General features: G+C 40.0%; 1 protein-coding gene across 4 annotated transcripts in view; it reads right to left on the bottom strand.

Annotated features, from left to right (window-relative positions):
* dlgap4b (discs, large (Drosophila) homolog-associated protein 4b) overlaps positions 1-20,775 on the bottom strand; it is a 529,323-nt gene that overhangs the window by 415,585 nt on the left and 92,963 nt on the right. The gene's annotated exons all lie outside the window — the stretch shown is intronic.

Here is a 20,775-nt window from a genome sequence, read left to right as displayed (position 1 = left end):
ATGAGCAGTCTAATGGTGACCTCTTATTGACCGCTGCCTTCAGACAAAGTTTTAAACAGCCTGAATGCTGGTGTTACGAACAAGATTCCCAACTGGTAGGCTGCATTAACCCTCTGGGGTCCGAGGGCATTTTTTGGACAGTTCACTCGCCTGGCATAAATGTTTTATTATAGCTGTTAACAGCTCTCCCTGCATCCCACAATCAACTTTTATGTCTCTTTTTTTTTTAGGACAACTTGTGCTTTCAGAATATATATGTTTTTGTTGTGTTTTATAAGTGTAATAAAGGTTTACAATCAAAAATAGGCAGGGAAAAAATAAAGCGAAAAATAATTTTCCACACACATTTATTCAAAACACACAGCAAACTATAATAAACAACTGTTTTGACACTTTATAAAGGTAATTTGAGGTCTTGTGTGAAAGACTATACAACAGAAAGCAAATGCACATTTTGAACAATATATACAAAATGGTCTATGCGTTTTGTTATTTTGATATGGTAAACAGTGCTTTATGCAGAGAAAGCAACAGAGTTATCCAGTAACATTCACATGTAAACTAGATAGATAGATAGATAGATAGATAGATAGATAGATAGATAGATAGATAGATAGATAGATAGATAGATAGATAGATAGATAGATAGATAGATAGATAGATAGATAGATAGATAGATATGAACTTTATTGTCAGATCATGGGATCTGAAATTTGTTTCACATGTTCAGCAGCTCCGTATAACACAAGAACAATAGACATCATACATTAAAACAATTACATCACACAAAGAAAACAACAATAAACAATTATCCATTTGCCTTCACACTCTGACTCTAGGAACTAAGCTCCTCATTTAGTTTCAAGATGGACTGATGTATAAATGAGTTCTTAAGCCTGACTTTGTTATAGCGCGGCACACAGTAGCGTCGCCCTGATGGTAAGAGCACATATTCAGAGTTTAGGACATGGCTGGGGTCAGAGGCGATGTTCTTTGCTAACCGCATCATGTTGTTGTGATATGCGGCTTCATACTGACCATCCAGAGACTTTCCCACTATCTTAGAGCAGATTTTAAGCAGTTGTCTAAGCCCAGATTTCGCAGTGACGGACAGACAACTGAACCACACAGCGTTACAATACTGCAGAACACTGAGGATGATGGAAGTGAAAAACAGCAACAGCACCTGATGAGAGGCCCCAAAAGACCGCAGACGACGAAGAAAATAGATTCTTTGTTTGGTCTTTCTACAAACAAAGTCTATGTGATGTTTCCATGACAATAAACAGTCAATCATCACACCCAGATATTTAAATGACTCCGCCTGTTTTACACGCTCGTTTATGATGGTGGGTGCTACTGTTACAGTTTTTGTACAGAAAACCACCTCCTCTGTTTTTTTGGTGTTTATTTGCAGAGCGTTGTTTTTGCTCCACATCACGATCTTTTCAACCCCCTGTTGATGCAGCTCAGGACTGTCTGTGTTTGACAGCAGTGTCATCAATACAGTATCGTCTGAATATTTGATGACGTACTGATTACTGGATGTTGCACGACAGTTGTCAGTATATAAGGTAAAAAGCAGGGCTGAACTAACACAGCCCTGGGGGGCACCGACAGAGGTCGTGATGGCACAGGAGAGTGTGTTGTTCAATTTAACCAGTTGGACTCTTTTTGTGAGGAAGGATGCGTACCAGTGAATCAGATATGGATTAACTCCCTGCTGTGACAGTTTGAAGATCAAGATATCTGGTTTAATAGTATTAAAGGCTGATGAGAAATCTAAAAAAAGGAGCTCTTACATAATTATTTGACTTGTCAAGGTGCTTTGTGATAATGTGGATAAGGGCAGCAACAGCATCCTCAGTACCACAACTAGTTTTGTAAGCAAACGGGTCCAGTTTGCCGCTGACTGAACTTTTTAAATGTTTTATGAAGATCCTCTCAAGAGCCTTCATAATCACTGACATTAGCGCGATGGGCCTAAAATCCTTGCTTTCTTTGGCATTTGGGATCTTAGGTATTGGTTTGACATGAGCAGTTTTCCATGCTATGGGAACTGTAAATGTATCAATTGACAACTGAAAGACTGGTTGCCAGGCCAGAGCTAATTCTGTTGCAAATTTTTTTTAACAAATAGGGGCTGCTCTTGTCAGGCCCTTCAGCTTTTTTTAATGTTTGTTGTTTTAAAAGTTTTCCTCACCTCATCGACAGTGATTTCAATCCTGTCCAAGCCAAGGTGAATATTTGCAAGAATTCTGTCGCATTTCTGAGAGGTATCAGGTGATTCAAATCTAGAATAGAATGTGTTTAAATCATTAGCAAATTTGTACTCATTTTCGACAATGATAGCTTTATTAGAAGAGGTCATTCCTGTCATTGTCTTCATATTGTCCCATACCTGTTTGGAGTTTTTGCTTTTAAAAGTGTTCTCTAAATCCTGCCGGTGCCTGGACTTTGCTTCTCTTAACTTGATTCTTATCTCTTTTTCTGTCTGTTTGAGTGTTCCTTTGTCTTTCTTTTTAAAAGCCAAGTTCCTCACATTTATAATTTCTTTGATGTCCTTTGACACATATGATTTATTATTTGGGTACAGTTTAATTTCTTTAGTTGGAACCACTAACTGCACACAGAAATTAATATAGTCATTAATAACTGTGCTCCTGTCGTCTAATGAACCCTCATAGAAGGTGTCCCAATTTGTCCAATCAAAGCAAGCCCTAAGCTGTTCCTTATTTTCATTTGTCCAAATCCTTATCTCTTTCTTCACTGGTTTACTTCTCTTAAATTTAGTTTTGTAAGTTGGTATTAAATGGACAACGTTGTGATCTGAGTTCAGTATTGGAGGTCTGCACTTTGAGATATAGGCATTCTTAATATTTACTAAACACTTATCCAGCACATTGTTTTTTCCTGTTTGTTTTTTAACAAACTGTTCAAATCCGGGCAGAAAAGGCTCCAAGTTGCAGTGGTTCATGTCCCCAATAATTATAGTTGGAGCGTCAGAGTATTTAATTTGTAGTTCATGGACACAGTCAGCTATGATGTTGGCTGCTTTTGCAGCATTCCCACTAGGAGGGGCATAAACCACAAACAGTAAAACGCAGCCAAACTCCCTGGGTAAGTAAAATGGTCTCAAGGTCATTCCCATAATTTCCACATTTGGGTTACAGATCCTATATTTCACAGCGTGTAGACGACACCAAAGATCGTTAATGTAAACGCAGATGCCTCCTCCCCATGTTTTTCCTGAGTCTGCATCCCTGTCAGCACGTATGAGGGTAAACCCGGGCAATTCATAGAGGGAGTCAGGCATCCTGTCTTGTAACCAACTTTCCGTAAAGCAAAGCAAGGACGCTTCACGAAATTCATTATAGTACCTAGTGTATTCCCGTATTGTGTCCACTTTGTTGCTCAGGGATAGCAGGTTTGAGAGGACAATAGAGGGGAGCGGCAGACGGTTAAATCTTCGTCGAAGCCGGTTTTTAACTCCTCCTCTTCTTCCGCGTTTCCTCCTTTGCTTAGGTGTTATCAATTCCAAGGGAATATTTTCTAACAACAATGCATCCAGGCGCGGGTTGTACAAAGTCCGCTCGCGCAACTTCAATAAGGTCTCTCGACAGTAGGAGCGGGTTACAGTCATGCACTCCCACAGCCAAAGCCTCCCGAAGCCAGCAATCCACAAAGTCAAAGGCATTGTTGATAGTATATAGCACTCATCTTCTAGTTTATGAAGTGATGATCTTACGTGGCAAATAGAATAGTTGTTAGTTAAACTAGTGGAGTAATCCTGATAGTTACACACTCTTTGTTTGAGCACATGAGATTGTCATCAGAGGCTCTCTGTCTGCTCTGTGTGCTTCACTGATTGCTGTGCGTAATGGCGCCGGGCACACTGAGTATGTACTAATAGTATGTACTCATTAGAGCACCCAGGGGGCTATTTAAACGGGCCAACTAGTAACATATCACTCCTGAAAACGATCTTTGACTTTTCACGTGAGGTAAATCTGCCCAACGATTGGATTTTGGAAAACCATGTGACGGTGAACCAATTCCGATTGGACACTCACATTGCACACGTCATTACACAGCTTCTATGAGGAGTACAAAGATGGCCGATGGCTGGCTCGAAAGTCAGAGGAGTTAACTTTTCAGCAAAAAAAAGTTTCTATCTCATATCATTAAAAAGTTATTTATAATTTAGTAAAGCCTGGTCTTAGCCTTTGTATACGACGGCGTCGGTCCCAGAGGGTTAACACACTTAGGAGTAGAGAAATGAAAATAAATAAAGTCAGGGTCATCAGGAGAATTGATTTAGAACACACTGCAGAGTACAACAACATCTTAAAAAGAAAAAAATAGCAGCACAATAGTGATGGACAGTAAAGTGATGGACAGAGACTCCAGATGACAGTTAAGTGTAAAATAATCACAAATGACACATTTTGTCTGACATACTAAGAAGTGTTGACCGAAGGCAAAGCTCTTTCCACATTGAGGATTACTGCAGCTGAGATGCTTCATGCCCCCAGCGAGTCATCACAGCGCTCATAAGCACACTTGAAAGGCCATCAGATTTACAGATCTGGGTGCTGTTCATAACCCGTCGCAAGCTATCACCACAAACCCTCAGAAAGAGCACTCAGTGTTCCTATAGAGGTTTATGAAGTCCTGTTCACAAAAATACTGAAGAATACTGAGGTTTTACTCAGAAAGCACTCAGAGCAGGAATGCAGGAATTCTAAGGAATGCACATTTGTGTGAAACAAACAAAAATCTAAAAAAAAAAACATGCTGAATTTAAAACAAAGGATAATACTAAGCTAGTGTGAACGGAAGCCTATTGCATTCATTGCATTCAATCAGACCAGGCTATAAGATCTTTTCTTGTAATTATGAGATCAACGGCCTAATTATTATTTTTTAATTGAATGCAATACGCTCATAAGTTTTACATGATATATTGGAAAAACTTTACCCACGTTGTCAATGACATTTTAAGAAATGTAAATGCTACTGAGTAATATGTAGAAATCTTTAAAATAGGTCCAAACTTTTGGGCCTCTGGATATGACCTGCAGAACACTCAGCTGAAACAGGACACCTGGACATGCATAAATTAATTTACAAAAACAGAGACCACTTTCAAAAGTCACCCGAGGATAATAAGATCTGGTTGAAATGGCCCAAGGATACGTGGGAGAACAGATTTAAAATGCAGTCCAACCAGACACATCCAGAGTGATAAAAAGTGCAAACACACACACACACACACACACACACACACACACACACACACACACACACACACACACACAGAGCTGTGTAATTCACCACGTTACAGCTCTCATGAGCACTGGGGATTAAAAAGACGGGCAGCACGTCTGGTCTGAGTTTTTCTTTTCCCTTTTGATGACAAGTGCATGGACAGCAAAAACGTAGACGTGTGGGAGAGTAAGTGAGGGAGCAGGTTAGTCCATCTCAGCCAGCTTGTATACAAGGTCTATTAGAAAAGTATCCGACCTTATTATTTTTTTCAAAAACCATATGGATTTGAATCACGTGTGATTACATCAGACATGCTTGAACCCTCGTGGGCATGCAAGAGTTTTTTCACACCTGTCGGTTACATCATTCGCCTGTGGGCAGTCTTTGAGTGAGGAGTCGCCCACCCTCTCGTCGATTTTTTCATTGTTTAGGAATGGCTCAGAGACTGCTGCTTTGTTTGATCAAAATCTTTTCAAAACGGTAAGGCACAACTGAGTGGACACCATTCGATAAATTCAGCTGGTTTTCGGTAAAAATTTTAACGGCTGATGAGAGATTTTGGTCTGGTAGTGTCACCGTAAGGACGGCCCACGGTGCCTGACGGCGATCTGCGCTTCGAGGCGGCAGCGTCTCGCCGTTTCAAGTTGAAAACTTCCACATTTCAGACTCTGTTGACCCAGGAAGTCGTCAGAGAACAGAGAACTTTGAGAAGAAGTCGGCATGAGGAGTTTATTCGGACATTCCATTGTTAACGGACATTTTGTAATGAAAGAACGTGCGGGCAGAGTCGCATGTCGGGCCGGACCCGACCGCGGGGGGGTCGCGACAGGAAAAACACCTCCGTTGGAAACCTTAATGGGCAAGTTGGAACATGCCCAGCTGTTAAACAATTTCTCAGTTACTCACTTGTTGAAAGCCATCAAAAGCCGCCTGAATTTTACAAATGGTTTTCAACACAGAGGTATTTTTCCTGTTGCGGCGCACACAGATTTGCCGAGTCGTCACGGAAACGACTCGGCGAATTTACTCGCACGTCTTTCATTAAAAAATGTCCTTAAACAGTGGAATGTCCGCATAAAGTCCTCATGCCGGCCTCTTCTGAATCTTCTCTGTTCTCTCACGACGTCCTGGGTGAATTAAGCCTTAAATTAGGATGTTTTCAGCTCAAAACAGGCCGACGATGGCGCCTGGAAGCGCTGCAGGACGTCCCGCTCCGTGGGAAGTCCTTACACCGACAGAAACACCCCATAATCTCTCATCAGCCATTAAACTCTTCACCGAAAACCAGCTTAATTTCTCAAATAGTGTCCACTCGGATATTCCTCACAGGTCCAGAAAAAATTTTGATAAAGCAACACGCACCGTCTCGAGCAGCGTGTGAAACAAAGGAATTCAGCCGAGAGGGCGGGACCACATCTCACTCAAGGCCTGCCCACAGGGAAATGACGTCACCGACACGCGTGAAAAACCTCACGCATGCACACGAGGGTTCAAGCATGATTGGTGTAACCGCACATCATTCAAATCCATATAGTTAAAAAAAAAATAAAAGGGTCGGTTTATTATCTAAGAGACCTCGTAGACAATAACTCAAACACAGAGAACACAAACAAGTGTAACCTGCAGCAAATGTAATTGCTTAATTTGTTCACACATTTCCATATTCCATCCAGCATCCATGAACCTTTGAGCATTGTAGCAGATGCGTCTGGGTGATGTTAACAAGCGGGAAACCTTGATCGTGTGTTTTGACCCCAACTTGGACGTGCAGGTCCTTGACTGGGTGCTTGAGGCTGGCTCCAAAATGAAGCACACTGGACTCTATATTAAAATGTTCAACTTTAGAACAGAAATAAACATGTTTACAGTGTGTTACAAAAAAAGATTTTGGTCTCATTAGCTAGTTTCCTCCTCCATGACAACTGTAGGGGGGTGAATTTTTTCCTAGTGATTTACTTTAAGACTTATTAAGCCATAAAGGTCTTTATAATTGTGGACATGGTTGCTTTGAGTGACAGCAGCTGAGCTCAGTGACTCCTCCTCTAGTAGCCTCTGACCGTAACTTAGAGACCTGGAATAAAAGGGTTTGTTGTACAGCAAAATGTCCAAACGGATCTTCTAAGACGTCTGTGCTGCAGTATTCATGCTGACTGAAACTCTTGTTGCGCCGCCCCTTCGTGCATTAATGAGTTCACTGTGAATCAATGCCGGTGGGGCTCTCAACATAGTGACATCCAGTGGTGGGCACAGTTCCGCTAATCCGCTAATTATTGAAGATAATGTTTTCATTATCGGATTAGTTTTTCAGATAACTTTGAAAACCATCATTGGACCAATTATCTTCCGATAAGTTTTGGTCCGATAATTTTTAGCTCGCTAACATTTTTGCAGATGTAGTTTTTTTTGTAGCAGATGTGCAGTTCTATCCTCTACAAACAGAGAAGACCTGGTTCCAGAATAAACTGCTCTATCCTCTGCAGGCAAAAGAAAACTGGTAATAGAGAGAGAAAAAAAACATTTCTTTTGACCCCATACTAATACGCTGGCAATAGCACCCAAGTCATCCAGAGGTATACAGTTTTAACTTATGGTTAGAATTTTAACCAAACAAATTTTGGACAAGTTATTTAAATTAACCTCATGTCTGAAGTTTTATAAAGTGAAAATATCAGATATATGTTTTAGTTTAAAAATAATGCACTCATTTTGAAGGTTTTAGTGTGGACATGGTGTGTGCGCAGTGCATTATGGGTAAAGGTTCACGGCAGGAACGGCATTTGAAAACGCTCCTGATCAGGCTCCAAATGGACAACAGCATTAAACTCTTTGCATATTGTGCCTAAAACTCTTGTGAATATATTCTCTGGGTTTATAGACGTTGTTATTGTGTTTGTTTTATATAAAAATGCCAGAAGAAGCCCAGGTTGCTTTTCCAAAAGCTGAAATTGTGATTCAGACCATGTGATATAACCGGCGTCAAAATGCATAGAACACTGCCATCTACTGGCGACCGGTTATATCACAGTGTTGTAGACCGCAGGATTTTAAAATTATCTGTAGGTTTCCAAAACCTGAGACCCCACATGAGGAGATAAAAAAAAGCATAGATCTGACAGGTTTAGTTGTACAGTGTGTGGTGTCAGCCACACGGTAAAAACAACACACACAAACAGATTTCACACACGAACATTCCCAGGTCAGACACCTCGCTTTCTGATTGGCTGCATGTCATATTTAGCTCCTCATGTCCTTCTGAGCAGATCAGAGGACTCTTACAAACCACACACAGCAGGAATATCTGATAAGATTATATTTAGCATTATCACAATTGTCGGGGCATCCTTAAGACTGTCGGAAGGGGAAGATCGGGTCCGATAACAGCCTAATTGTCTTGCCATGTGAACCAGGCTTGATGTTGTGACGCCTCACAGAGCGAGTGATTGATCTGTTACAACACCGCACCGAGCCGCTAACCGATCAGATGTTATGATGCCTCACGGAGTGACTGATTGATGCGTTATGACACCGCACCAAGCATGTTTTCAGTATTATTTGATTTCTTTGTGCAACTGCCATCGTTATTCAAGCATTCAAAAGGCGATTCCTTTCGCCATACAATTCCAACACACAAGCAAGTTTTTTGACAGTTATTGTTATTGAAAGAAACCTTGTCTCCCTAACCGGATAGAGTTGTGATGTCATCACATGTGCACTTAGGCGCTGTCTAGCGGGCTCTTGAAAATTTCTTTCTTTTTTTATACAAATGAAAAAAATGACATATTTTACAAAAGCACATTTATTTGTAAACACCCACATGTTACATTGATTCACTTGTGTTGGGTTTTACATAGAATGAATGAATCAACCAATCAGTATGAGCAGAAGCTTAGTTACCCATAATCCCCTTTGGGGATCTGTGTGTTAATGTTCAAATCTTCAGAATTAGTGCATTATTTTAAAATTAACAGACATGTGTTATACAGTAGTGGGCACAGATAACCAAAAAATTAACTTCAATAACAGATAATCAGATAACTGAAAAGTTATCTTTGGTAAAGATTAAGCGATAAACCACACAAAAATTTATCAGAAATTACAGATAACCGATAAATGCCAATATTCTCTCTGGTACATTCACAACTACTAATAAACCAAATTTGAGTTTTAACACCACAATAGCTTCTAATAGTATTAAAAGTGACAACAGACCCAAACAATGAGACCACACTTTTGTTTTTAAACACCCTGCCCCCTGCTGGAAGCTCTTGTTTACTACACAGCTTCCAGCACATAGACACCCTGAAAGCAGCCATAAAGCCCAGCTCTCTACCGATCACAACGCTCTGGTCAGGTGGAGGTCTTGGAAAATAAAGTCATGCTGACTTATGGTTTTGTTTTATAAATAACATTAATACTAATAGAATAACTCCATTAAAGTCAATTCTGTAATTTGTACAAAGTTAAAATATAACATATATCTTTTAATGTTGAATAATGTACTCATTCTGAGGTTTTGTAACAAACACAGACAGCTCGCAAAGGATTCTGGGTAAAAGTGCCTCTGCTAAACACTGATTGGTTCAGTCATTCATTATGTAAACCAACACGTAATGTGACGTGTGTTAGTGTTTACAGATAAATGTGCTTTTGTAAAATATTCAGTTTTTTATTTGTAAAAACAGGCTTTTTTATAGAGCCCTGGAAGTGTCATCGCAAAATGTTTTGCATGTGGAGAGAATGTGTGCTCACTTTATTAGTGCCATGCTCACGTTTGATGATGTTGTAAAACGTGCACTCAATATTGTCTTGACACATAAATGTTGGCTTTAGACAGTGCGAGTTTGTACCTTTTTCAGATGATTTTTCATTTGTGCGAGAATTTTTTGGACCGAGTTTCAGGTGAATCGCGCGTCCTGCATCGTGTAGTGTACACGGAGTAACAAGCTGCGTTTAACATCTGACGACCACCTCCTGATCGCCGATCATATGGTCGAATGAAAATCAAACCTGTTTGATATTATTCTGGTCGGCCGTCGTGAGGGTATCCTGCTGCTGAAGAAGAGCAACAAGCATCCAACCGCTCGCACTGTGCATGTGCAAACACCGCAGAGCTGTCTTGTAATGTTTTGTTGTTGTTGTTGTTGTTTTGTTTTTAAACATAATTTGTAAAAAAAAAAAGCCATTTGCAAAGCCAAAAAGTTGATTTGACAACCATCTGATATAACCGGGGTCAAAATAAATAGAACACTGCCATCTACTGGTGCCCAGACGCTTAGTACTTAGGGCGAATACTGCCATGAACACTACTGGCCAGTAGATGGCAGTAGAGGCCTTGAAAACTTGCCAAAACAAAATTCCAGATAATCCGTGTCTGTTACATTTAAGATGTGTGAAATTTAACAAACGCAAACACAATAACAACATCTATAAACCCAGAGAATATATTCACGAGAATTTTAGGCACTAGAGGTTAATGCTGTTGTCTGTGGAGCCTGAACAGAGCATCTGAAATGCATTTGTCCTGTCGTGAACGTACTGAGATTACCCTATCCTACCCATAATGCACTGCTGGACACAGCATGTGCTCACAAACCCTTAATAATTAGCACATTACTTTAAAACTAAAACATATATCTGATATTTTCACTTTATAAAACTTCAGACATGACAGTAATTTTAAATAACTTGTCCAAAATTAGTTTGGTTAAAATTTGAACATAAGTTAAAAATGTATGCCTCTGGATGACTTAGGTGATATTGCCAGTGTATCACTATGGTGTTAAAAGAAATGATTTTTTTTTTTTTTTTTTTGTGACCCGTTCTTCTTTTGCATGCAGAGGATAAAGTACGAGGTCTGTCAATAAAGTATAGGTCCTTTTTATTTTTTTCAAAAACTATATGGATTTCATTCATATGTTTTTATGTACATCAGACATGCTTGAACCCTCGTGCGCATGCGTGAGTTTTTCCATGCCTGTCGGTGACGTCATTCGCCTGTGAGCACTCCTTGTGGGAGGAGTCGTCCAGCCTCTTGTCGGAATTCCTTTGTCTGAGAAGTTGCTGAGAGACTGGCGCTTTGTTTGATCAAACTTTTTTCTAAACCTGTGAGGCACATCGAAGTGGACATGGTTCGAAAAATTAAGCTGGTTTTCGGTGAAAATTTTAACGGCTGATGAGAGGTTTTGAGGTGATACTGTCGCTTTAAGGACTTCCCACAGAGCGGGACGTTGCGCAGCGCTCCCAGGCGCCGTCGTCAGCCTGTTTCAAGCTGAAAACCTCCACATTTCAGGCTCTATTGATCCACGACGTCGTGAGAGAACAGAGAAGTTTCAGAAGAAGTCGGTTTCAGCATTTTATCCGGATATTCCACTGTTAAAGGAGATTTTTTTAATGAAAGACGTGCGGACCCGTCCGCACGTCGGGACGCAGCCGGCGCGGTGCAGCGGGCACAGGAAAAACACCTCCGTGTTGATAACCATTTGTAAAAACCAGGCGGCTTTTGATGGCTTTCAGTGGAGTGAGTATATGAGAAATTGTTTAACAGTTGGGCATGTTCCAACTTGTCCTTAAGGCTTCCAACAGAGGTGTTTTTCCTGTGGCGGAGCGTCGCGGTGGCTGCGAGCCAACGCTGCAATCCGTCCGCACGTCTTTCATTAAAAAAATCTCCTTTAACAGTGGAATATCCAGATAAAATGCTGAAACCGACTTCTTCTGAAACTTCTCTGTTCTCTCACGACATCCTGGATCAATAGAGCCTGAAATGTGGAGGTTTTCAGCTTGAAACAGGCTGACGACAGCGCCTGGGAGCGCTGCGCAACGTCCCGCTCCGTGGGAAGTCCTTAAAGCGACAGTATCACCTCAAAATCTCTCATCAGCCGTTAAAATTTTCACCGAAAACCAGCTTAATTTTTCGAACCGTTTCCACTTCGATGTGCCTCACAGGTTTAGAAAAAATTTTGATCAAACAAAGCGCCAGTCTCTCAGCAACTTCCCAGACAAAGGAATTCCGACGAGGGGCTGGACGACTCCTCCCACAAGGAGTGCTCACAGGCGAATGACGTCACCGACAGGCGTGGAAAAACTCACGCATGCGCACGAGGGTTCAAGCATGTCTGACGTAAAAACATATGAATGAAATCCATATAGTTTTTGAAAAAAATAAAAAGTACCTATACTTTATTGACAGACCTCGTAGTTTCACATTCAAGCAGCTCTTTTCTGTTTGCAGAGGGTAGAACTATACATCTGTTATGGAACTTTTAACAGGTAGGTGCTGAACTGATTTTAAATTTTAAAAATGTTTGTTGCTGTTCAGCTTTGTTTATCGGTCTAAAAGTTATCAGAAAATAATTGGTCCGATAATGGTTTTTAAAGTTATCTAAAAAGATAATCCGATAATGAAAACATTATCTTCGCTAATTATCTGCTATCGGATTATCGGAACTGTGCCCACCACTGGTTATATATCACTTTGTACATTTTAAGAGTTTACATTAATGTAGTTATTCTATCCAGAATAATTTTATTTTTAAAGCAAAACCATAATTCAAATCTTCTTTCCATTCAAGACCTCTGCCTTATCGCGGACCACTGTATCCTGTCAGAGTGAATGATGCTTTTCTACGGCAGGGGGCAGAGCGCACAAAGACAGATGCGCAGGCTCATTGGTTGTTTGGGTTTGTGATCGCTATTGGTTCTATCAAACGTTTTGGCAGTGTTTAAACTCAAAATCAGCTTCTTAGTAGCTGAGAGTGTTGAGAGGCAAAATTAAAAGTTATCGGTTATGTGTAGCTTCCGATAAGTTTTTAGGCAGTTTATCGGTTTAGCGTTAAAAAAGATAACTTTTCAGTTAGCTGATTACCAGTTATCGAAGCTAACTTTTTGGTTAGCTGTGCCCACCACTGGTGACATCCAGATAAGGGTATCATTTTGGTTGTTCCGGGTCTCTATCGGAAACCAGTGGGTGACATCACGCAGGCTTTGTCACATACAGTCTATGGATATTACATAGGGAAAACAAAGCTCCATTTTGGATTGTTCTGGTTTGTTAAAGTTTCCCACCAACTAATCGGGTTCATCCTCATTATGTGATCTATTGATCTGATGAGTTACATGGCAACATCATTTATTGTTTGCTTTTTAATTTGCATGGCCTTTGTGATGCAACTGCCTGCTGTTGAAGTGATGCAGTTTTGGTTTATTTTTGTATGCATAAATGCTATCTGCATTTGCTGATGTTGTCTTAATTTGGAAGTGTTGTGTCCACTGTAAGACTAGGGATGGGTATTGATAAGATTTTATCGATATCAATGCCATTATCAATTCCACTTATCGATCCGATTCTTTATCGATTCCCTTATCAATACCTCTTGTGAATTTTCTGTGTACTAAAAGTAGGCTTTACAGGTTTTCTATGTCAACAACATTTTATTGAGTCTTAAAGTAAATAAATATGAAACTGGCCTTTGGATCCTTGATCTCTGGTCATAAATAGAAATAAATAAAATCTGTACATGATCACTGGATCCTAGATCTCTGGACATAAACAGGAATAAATAAAATCTGTACATGATCACTGGATCCTAGATCTCTGGACATAAATAGAAATAAATAAAACCTGTAGTTTTGTTAAAAGCATTTCCTTTCCGGTATTAATGAGACAAATGTAACTCCATAGCCCCTGAGCTGCAGTTTTACAGCCGGCTGTGCTGCACGTCAAGATCAATGTAATTCATAATGAACGGAGGACGTCTCATTTTGGGGGGAAAACGGTTTTGGTCAGTTGTAGTTTGTTGTCTGTATTAACAGTGTTTGGAAAGAAGTGTCATTTGATTTAAAACAGTGATTTATTTTGAAGTTATTAACTCCGACCTGAATCTAGCTTTCCAAGGTTTGGAGCCACGCAGTTAGTCAGACAAAACAGATGATATTATAATTATTGTTTCTTTTACCTGAGGGACAGTAACTTCAGCATGCTGCCCCACGAAAAGTTAATGAGGAACGAATAAAAACTCCAGTGTGGAAGGAACGGAGGATGATTCTCTTTCTTGCCCGCAACAAAACAAGAGTCCCAGTTAGTGACTTTAATCAGCACAAAGGTGAGTCATGATTAACATCTTTAAACGGCTTGGACGGGGGATTAATGAAGAAATTACAGACTTGCTGCTTCTGAAAAGCAGCAAAGCAGCGGGTCGCTGCTTGAAACCTCAAACAGTGAAACAGCACTTCGACCCACTGCTTCAATCAACATAGAGAAATGATCATTTTCCCAATACACACCCTCAAAAACAACAGCAGCTTTGGCGTAATGTGAACTAAACAACCAATAAGAACATTGTTAAGCAAAAAGGATATTGATGTAGGTGGATCGAATCATTTCTTACAGATTCTTAACAGGAACCAGCTTTTGGAACCCAACCCTATGTAACTGTCTTAATGTAACTCTGACAGGTGTGCTCAGCCAGTGAGGAGCTGGGAAACACCCGACTTAACCCTCTGGGGCCGACACTGTCGTATACGACGGCTGGGACCAAGCTTTACTAAATTATAATTAACTTTTTAATGATGCTGCTTGTTCCACATGTTCTTCAATCTGTTCAGATAATTTCCATGATTCTCCTCCTTTCTGTTTTTCCCATCTCACAAAGGGCTCCTTCATTTCTCTGCCTTGCTTTTCACACTTCCCTGTAGCGCACACACGATCTGCACTGACAACCAATACCCGAGCCAAACCAGAAGGCAAATGAATTTGTTCAAATTTGATCAAAAGTACAGGGCATTCCTGCCATGTTGCTGTTTCATAGAAATGGATCAACACTGCAACTGACATGAGCTCCCGCTCCCAGCAGGGCGACCCCTAAAGGATTAACCGCTGATCTTCAGAATTTGTCTTCATCATTTAAACACGAACACATGCGGATGTGCATACTGTTGGTGTAGCACAAACATTTATCAGAACACCAGCAGGCGCCGCCAGGACCACACTGCACCAGCAAGCTCTCCCCCAGGGTTCAAATGTCAGACTGTCACATCAGTTTTGATAATCCTGTTGCAGATGTCATGCTGAGAAGTTAGAAGCGTTATGTTGAGTTTGCATGAAGCTTAAAACTTTCCATAAGAATTTATTTCCTCTTTAATCATTCAACCTCGAACAAACTGATTTGCGGGAACAGATCAAACAGGACAGACAAAAAGTGAATCCCAGTCAGTGTTTTTTTTTTTTTTTTTAACTCCTTGGCTTGCATATGTATTTTAAATGTTCTCGGGTACATGCACCAGTTATTCTTGTGAGTTCATGTAAGATAGTGCATGAAATCCTGCAGCAGAGAAAGAGGTTTAGGTGGCAGAAGACAAATCTGTGTTAACGGTGTTTTTTTAAAATACTGTATGTATTATAATGAAAATACCTGCAGACAACCAGTGCATTCTTTCCCAGACAGTTGTGTGAAAAAGTAAAAAGAAAGAGCACCCTTGAGCTTTTACACACTGTAATTGTAACAGCAAAATTTATATTAAGTGTTCTAAATCTTTTGATAACACAAGAAAATGATCACTTTTACAGCCACTTATTTTATTTATTTATTTTTTTAGACAAATCAGATTCAGATTCAATTTATTATTATACCCTTGGGTAAAATTAGTTTACAGTGAGGGGAAATCAGGGGATGGATACATGACCATTTCCAGGTTAGTGAATGTGTTTTGAACTTGATTTACATCAATCATTAAGAAATACAAACAGTATGTTACTGTATTGTAAATCTTTCTGATTGGGCAGTTCTCACTGAAAAAACAAAAACAAATGAACAAAACACAACTGAGTGTCCATGCAAGGAGACTAGAGAGGGAATCCACTGTGACACCCGTGAAAACTGTAAAGAGGTTATAGGTTTCTGTGGCTGTGACTGGAGAGATTCTGCATCATGCACCCTCAGCAGAGAAGGATTTTCTTCAAAATAAGAGGTGACATTTCAGCTACATTTTGCCAGAAGACACAGGGGAGACTTGAGCCTCGATTTGATCTGGTTTGTTGTATGAAAATTCTTCTGTGTTCCACTCCACCATGAACCTTGGACTAGTGATACAACAGACAAAAATGCATACAAAATTTCAGCTATTACAACCTCAGAAGCCTATAAAGCCCAGAGTTAGTTCTCATACGGTCAATCAGTTTTTGAGAAATGCTGACTCCAGATACATTTCCCGCACAGCACCATACTCTACGTATTTCTTAGTGATTAATATAAATTAAGTTCAAGACATATTGAGTGACTTGGAAATGTTTATGTATCTATTCCTTGGTGATTTATGTGTGTAAATGTGTCATTACTTATGTATGTCATTGTTTTGGCTTTTAGAGTTTATGTCATTTCTGTCATGTTGTAGAGATTAGTTTTCACAAACAGTTTAAATTTGCATAGATTTTTAAGTTATTTCAACTTAACGAGAGAAGTCTTGTGGCATTAACTTAGTAAAAGCTAAGTTGAAATAAAAAAATCTATGCAACTTGTTACATCAGTTTTTCTCATTGAGACAGCGGTTCTTCTTTAGAGTGTATAATTTCAGAAATTATGTATAGATAGATAAATGCATAGGCACGCACACACACACACACACACATATACATATATATATATATATATATATATATATATATATATATATATATATATATATATATATATATATATATATATATATATATATATATATATATATATATATATATATATATATATACATACATATATATACATACATATATATACACACGCACACACACACACACATTTTTTTTCGTGCTCCTTTCACAAAATAAGTCAAATTTTCATGACAGGGTTTTTTATGAAGTCACTATGACTAACCCCACTCCAACCCCTAACCTTAACCATAACCTAATCTTACTCCTTCCCCCCACCCTAACCATAAACACCCAACACCCCCCCCCCCCCGCCCCCGCCCACTTCACTTTTAATTTCGTGCAGCCATCATGGAATGAATAAGAATGAATTTGTGCTGCCGTGGCAAAAATGAGGCACTTTTTGTCACAATATCACAAACCAATAGAATTAATGTATATTTCGTGCTGCTGAATCATGACTTGCCGTGAGACCAGGTTGAAATATACAGTTAGGAAAATAAGTATTTGAACACCCTGCGATTTTGCAAGTTCTCCCACTTAGAAATCATGGAGGGGTCTGAAATTTTCATCTTAGGTGCATGTCCACTGTGAGAGACATAATCTAAAAAAAAAAAAATCCGGAAATCACAATGTATGATTTTTTAATCATTTATTTGTATTATTACTGCTGCGAATAAGTATTTAAACACCTACCAACCAGCAAGAATTCTGGCTCACACAGACCTGTTAATGTTTCTTTAAGAAGCCCTCTTATTCTGCACTCTTTACCTGTATTAATTGCACCTGTTTGAACTTGTTACCTGTATACGAGGTCTATTAGATAATAAACCAACCCTTTTATTTTAGTTTTTTAACTATATGGATTTGAATGACGTGTGATTCCACCAATCATGCTTGAACCCTCGTGCGCATGCGTGAGTTTTTTCCACGCGTGTCGGTGACGTCATTTCCCTGTGGGCAGGCCTTGAGTGAGATGTGGTCCCGCCCTCTCGGCTGAATTCCTTTGTTTCACACGCTGCTCGAGACGGCGTGTGTTGCTTTATCAAAATTTTTTCTGGACCTGTGAGGAATATCCGAGTGGACACTATTCGAGAAATTAAGATGGTTTTTGGTGAAAAGTTTAACGGCTGATAAGAGATTATGGGGTGTTTCTGTCGCTGTAAGGACTTCCCATGCAGCGGGACATCGTGCAGCGCTTCCAGGCGCCGTCGTCGGCCTGTTTTGAGCTGAAAACATCCTAATTTAAGGCTTAATTCACCCAGGACGTCGTGAGAGAACAGAGAAGATTCAGAAGAGGCCGGCATGAGGACTTTATGCGGACATTCCACTGTTTAAGGACATATTGTAATGAAAGACGTGCGCGCAAATTCGCCGATTCGTTTCCGTGACGACTCGGCGAATCTGTGTGCGCCGCGACAGGAAAAACACCTCCGTGTTGAAAACCATTTGTAAAATTCAGGCGGCTTTTGATGGCTTTCAACAAGTGAGTAACTGAGAAATTGTTTAACAGCTTGGGCATGTTCCAACTTGCCCGTTAAGGTTTCCAACAGAGGTGTTTTTCCTGTCGCGACCCCCCGCGGTCGGGTCCAGCCCAACATGCGACTCTGCCCGCATGTTCTTTCATTACAAAATGTCCGTTAACAATGGAATGTCCGAATAAACTCCTCATGCCGACTTCTTCTGAAAGTTCTTTGTTCTCTGACGACTTCCTGGGTCAACAGAGCCTGAAATGTGGAAGTTTTCAACTTGAAACGGCGAGATGCTGCCACCTCGAAGCGCAGATCGCTGTCAGGTGCCGTGGGCCGTCCTTACAGTGAAACTACCAGACCAAAATCTCTCATCAGCCGTTAAAATTTTTACCGAAAACCAGCTGAATTTATCGAATGTTGTCCACTCAGTTGTACCTTACAGTTTTGAAAAAAGTTTGATCAAACAAAGCAGCAGTCTCTGAGCCATTCCATACAATGAAAAAAATCGACGAGAGGGTGGGCGACTCCTCACTCAAAGACTGCCCACAGGCGAATGACGTAACCAACAGGCGTGAAAAAACTCTCGCATGCCCATGAGGGTTCAAGCATGTCTGATATAATCACATGTGATTCAAATCCATATGTTTTTTGAAAAAAATAATAAGGTCCGTTAAGTTTATCACAGACTTCGTATATATCTGTGTGTGTGTGTATGTCAAAGTAGAGTCTGTGATTTAGTAGAATCGGAAACAGAACAGAATGTCACTAGAATCGGAGACTACTGGCAGAATCAGAGACTCCAATCGGAGACTCTACCAGTAGAGACTCCGATTCTACCAAGCCATTCATTATTCAAATTCAAAATTCAAATTTATTAATTTATATAGCGCCAATTCACGATGAAATCGTCTCAAGGTGCTTCACACAACATAAAAAAAACTGAATTAAAAATTTAAAACACAATAAAAAGACGACCATAAACGAATACAAGAATAAAAACACATAACACTAATGATAAAACAGGGAAAACAAATGAGTCAGAATATGGGCCAGGAGGCCTATAAACAGTGACAAAATAGCATGACTGATTTCCATACTTCTGACCCTGACAAAATGTATCATCATGGGCAGAGTGGAGAGTCAGATGCTCAAACGAATTATATTTATGACCCCCAACAGTCAATAAGGTAAACCTGGTTTTATAAATAAAAGCAACACCCCCGCCTTGAAGACTTCTGTCGGTTTGACAGACTGACATCTTTGAATAGGCCTGAGTAGCTTAAAATCCACTCCACATTTTCCATCCAGCACCCGGAGAGTGTCAGAAACTGCTGTCATCACAATACTAATACTACTAATACTGTTAAGTCTTCTATTTCCATACCATAAGTCAGAACAAGATCTAAGATATGATTAAAGTGGTGGGTGGACTCATTTACTTTTTGAGCAAAGCCAATAGAGTCTAATAATAGATTAAATGCAGTGTTGAGGCTGTCATTCTCAGCATCAGTGTGGATGTTAAAATCGCCCACTATAATTATCTTATCTGAGCTAAGCACTAAGTCAGACAAAAGGTCTGAAAATTCACAGAGAAACTCACAGTAACGACCAGGTGGACGATAGATAGTAACAAATAAAACTGGTTTTTGGGACTTCCAATTTGGATGGACAAGACTAAGAGTCAAGCTTTCAAATGAATTAAAGCTCTGTCTGGGTTTTTGATTAATTAATAAGCTGGAATGGAAGATTGCTGCTAATCCTCCGCCCCGGCCCGTGCTACGAGCATTCTGACAGTTAGTGTGACTCGGGGGTGTTGACTCATTTAAACTAACATATTCATCCTGCTGTAACCAGGTTTCTGTAAGGCAGAATAAATCAATATGTTGATCAATTATTATATCATTTATCAACAGGGACTTAGAAGAGAGAGACCTAATGTTTAATAGACCACATTTAACTGTTTTAGTCTGTGGTGCAGTTGAATGTGCTATATTATTTTTTCTTTTTGAATTTTTATGCTTAAATAGATTTTTGCTGGTTATTGGTAGTCTGGGAGCAGGCACCGTCTCTACGGGGATGGGGTAATGAGGGGATGGCAGGGGGAGAGAAGCTGCAGAGAGGTGTGTAAGACTACAACTCTGCTTCCTGGTCCCAACCCTGGATAGTCACGGTTTGGAGGATTTAAGAAAATTGGCCAGATTTCTAGAAATGAGAGCTGCTCCATCCAAAGTGGGATGGATGCCGTCTCTCCTAACAAGACCAGGTTTTCCCCAGAAGCTTTGCCAATTATCTATGAAGCCCACCTCATTTTTTGGACACCACTCAGACAGCCAGCAATTCAAGGAGAACATGCGGCTAAACATGTCACTCCCAGTCTGATTGGGGAGGGGCCCA

The sequence above is a fragment of the Thalassophryne amazonica genome, chromosome 3, assembly GCF_902500255.1.
Source record: "Thalassophryne amazonica chromosome 3, fThaAma1.1, whole genome shotgun sequence".
Classification (NCBI taxonomy): domain Eukaryota; kingdom Metazoa; phylum Chordata; class Actinopteri; order Batrachoidiformes; family Batrachoididae; genus Thalassophryne; species Thalassophryne amazonica.
Note: the sequence above shows the minus strand (reverse complement) of the source record. Positions and strands in the feature narration are given on the sequence as shown.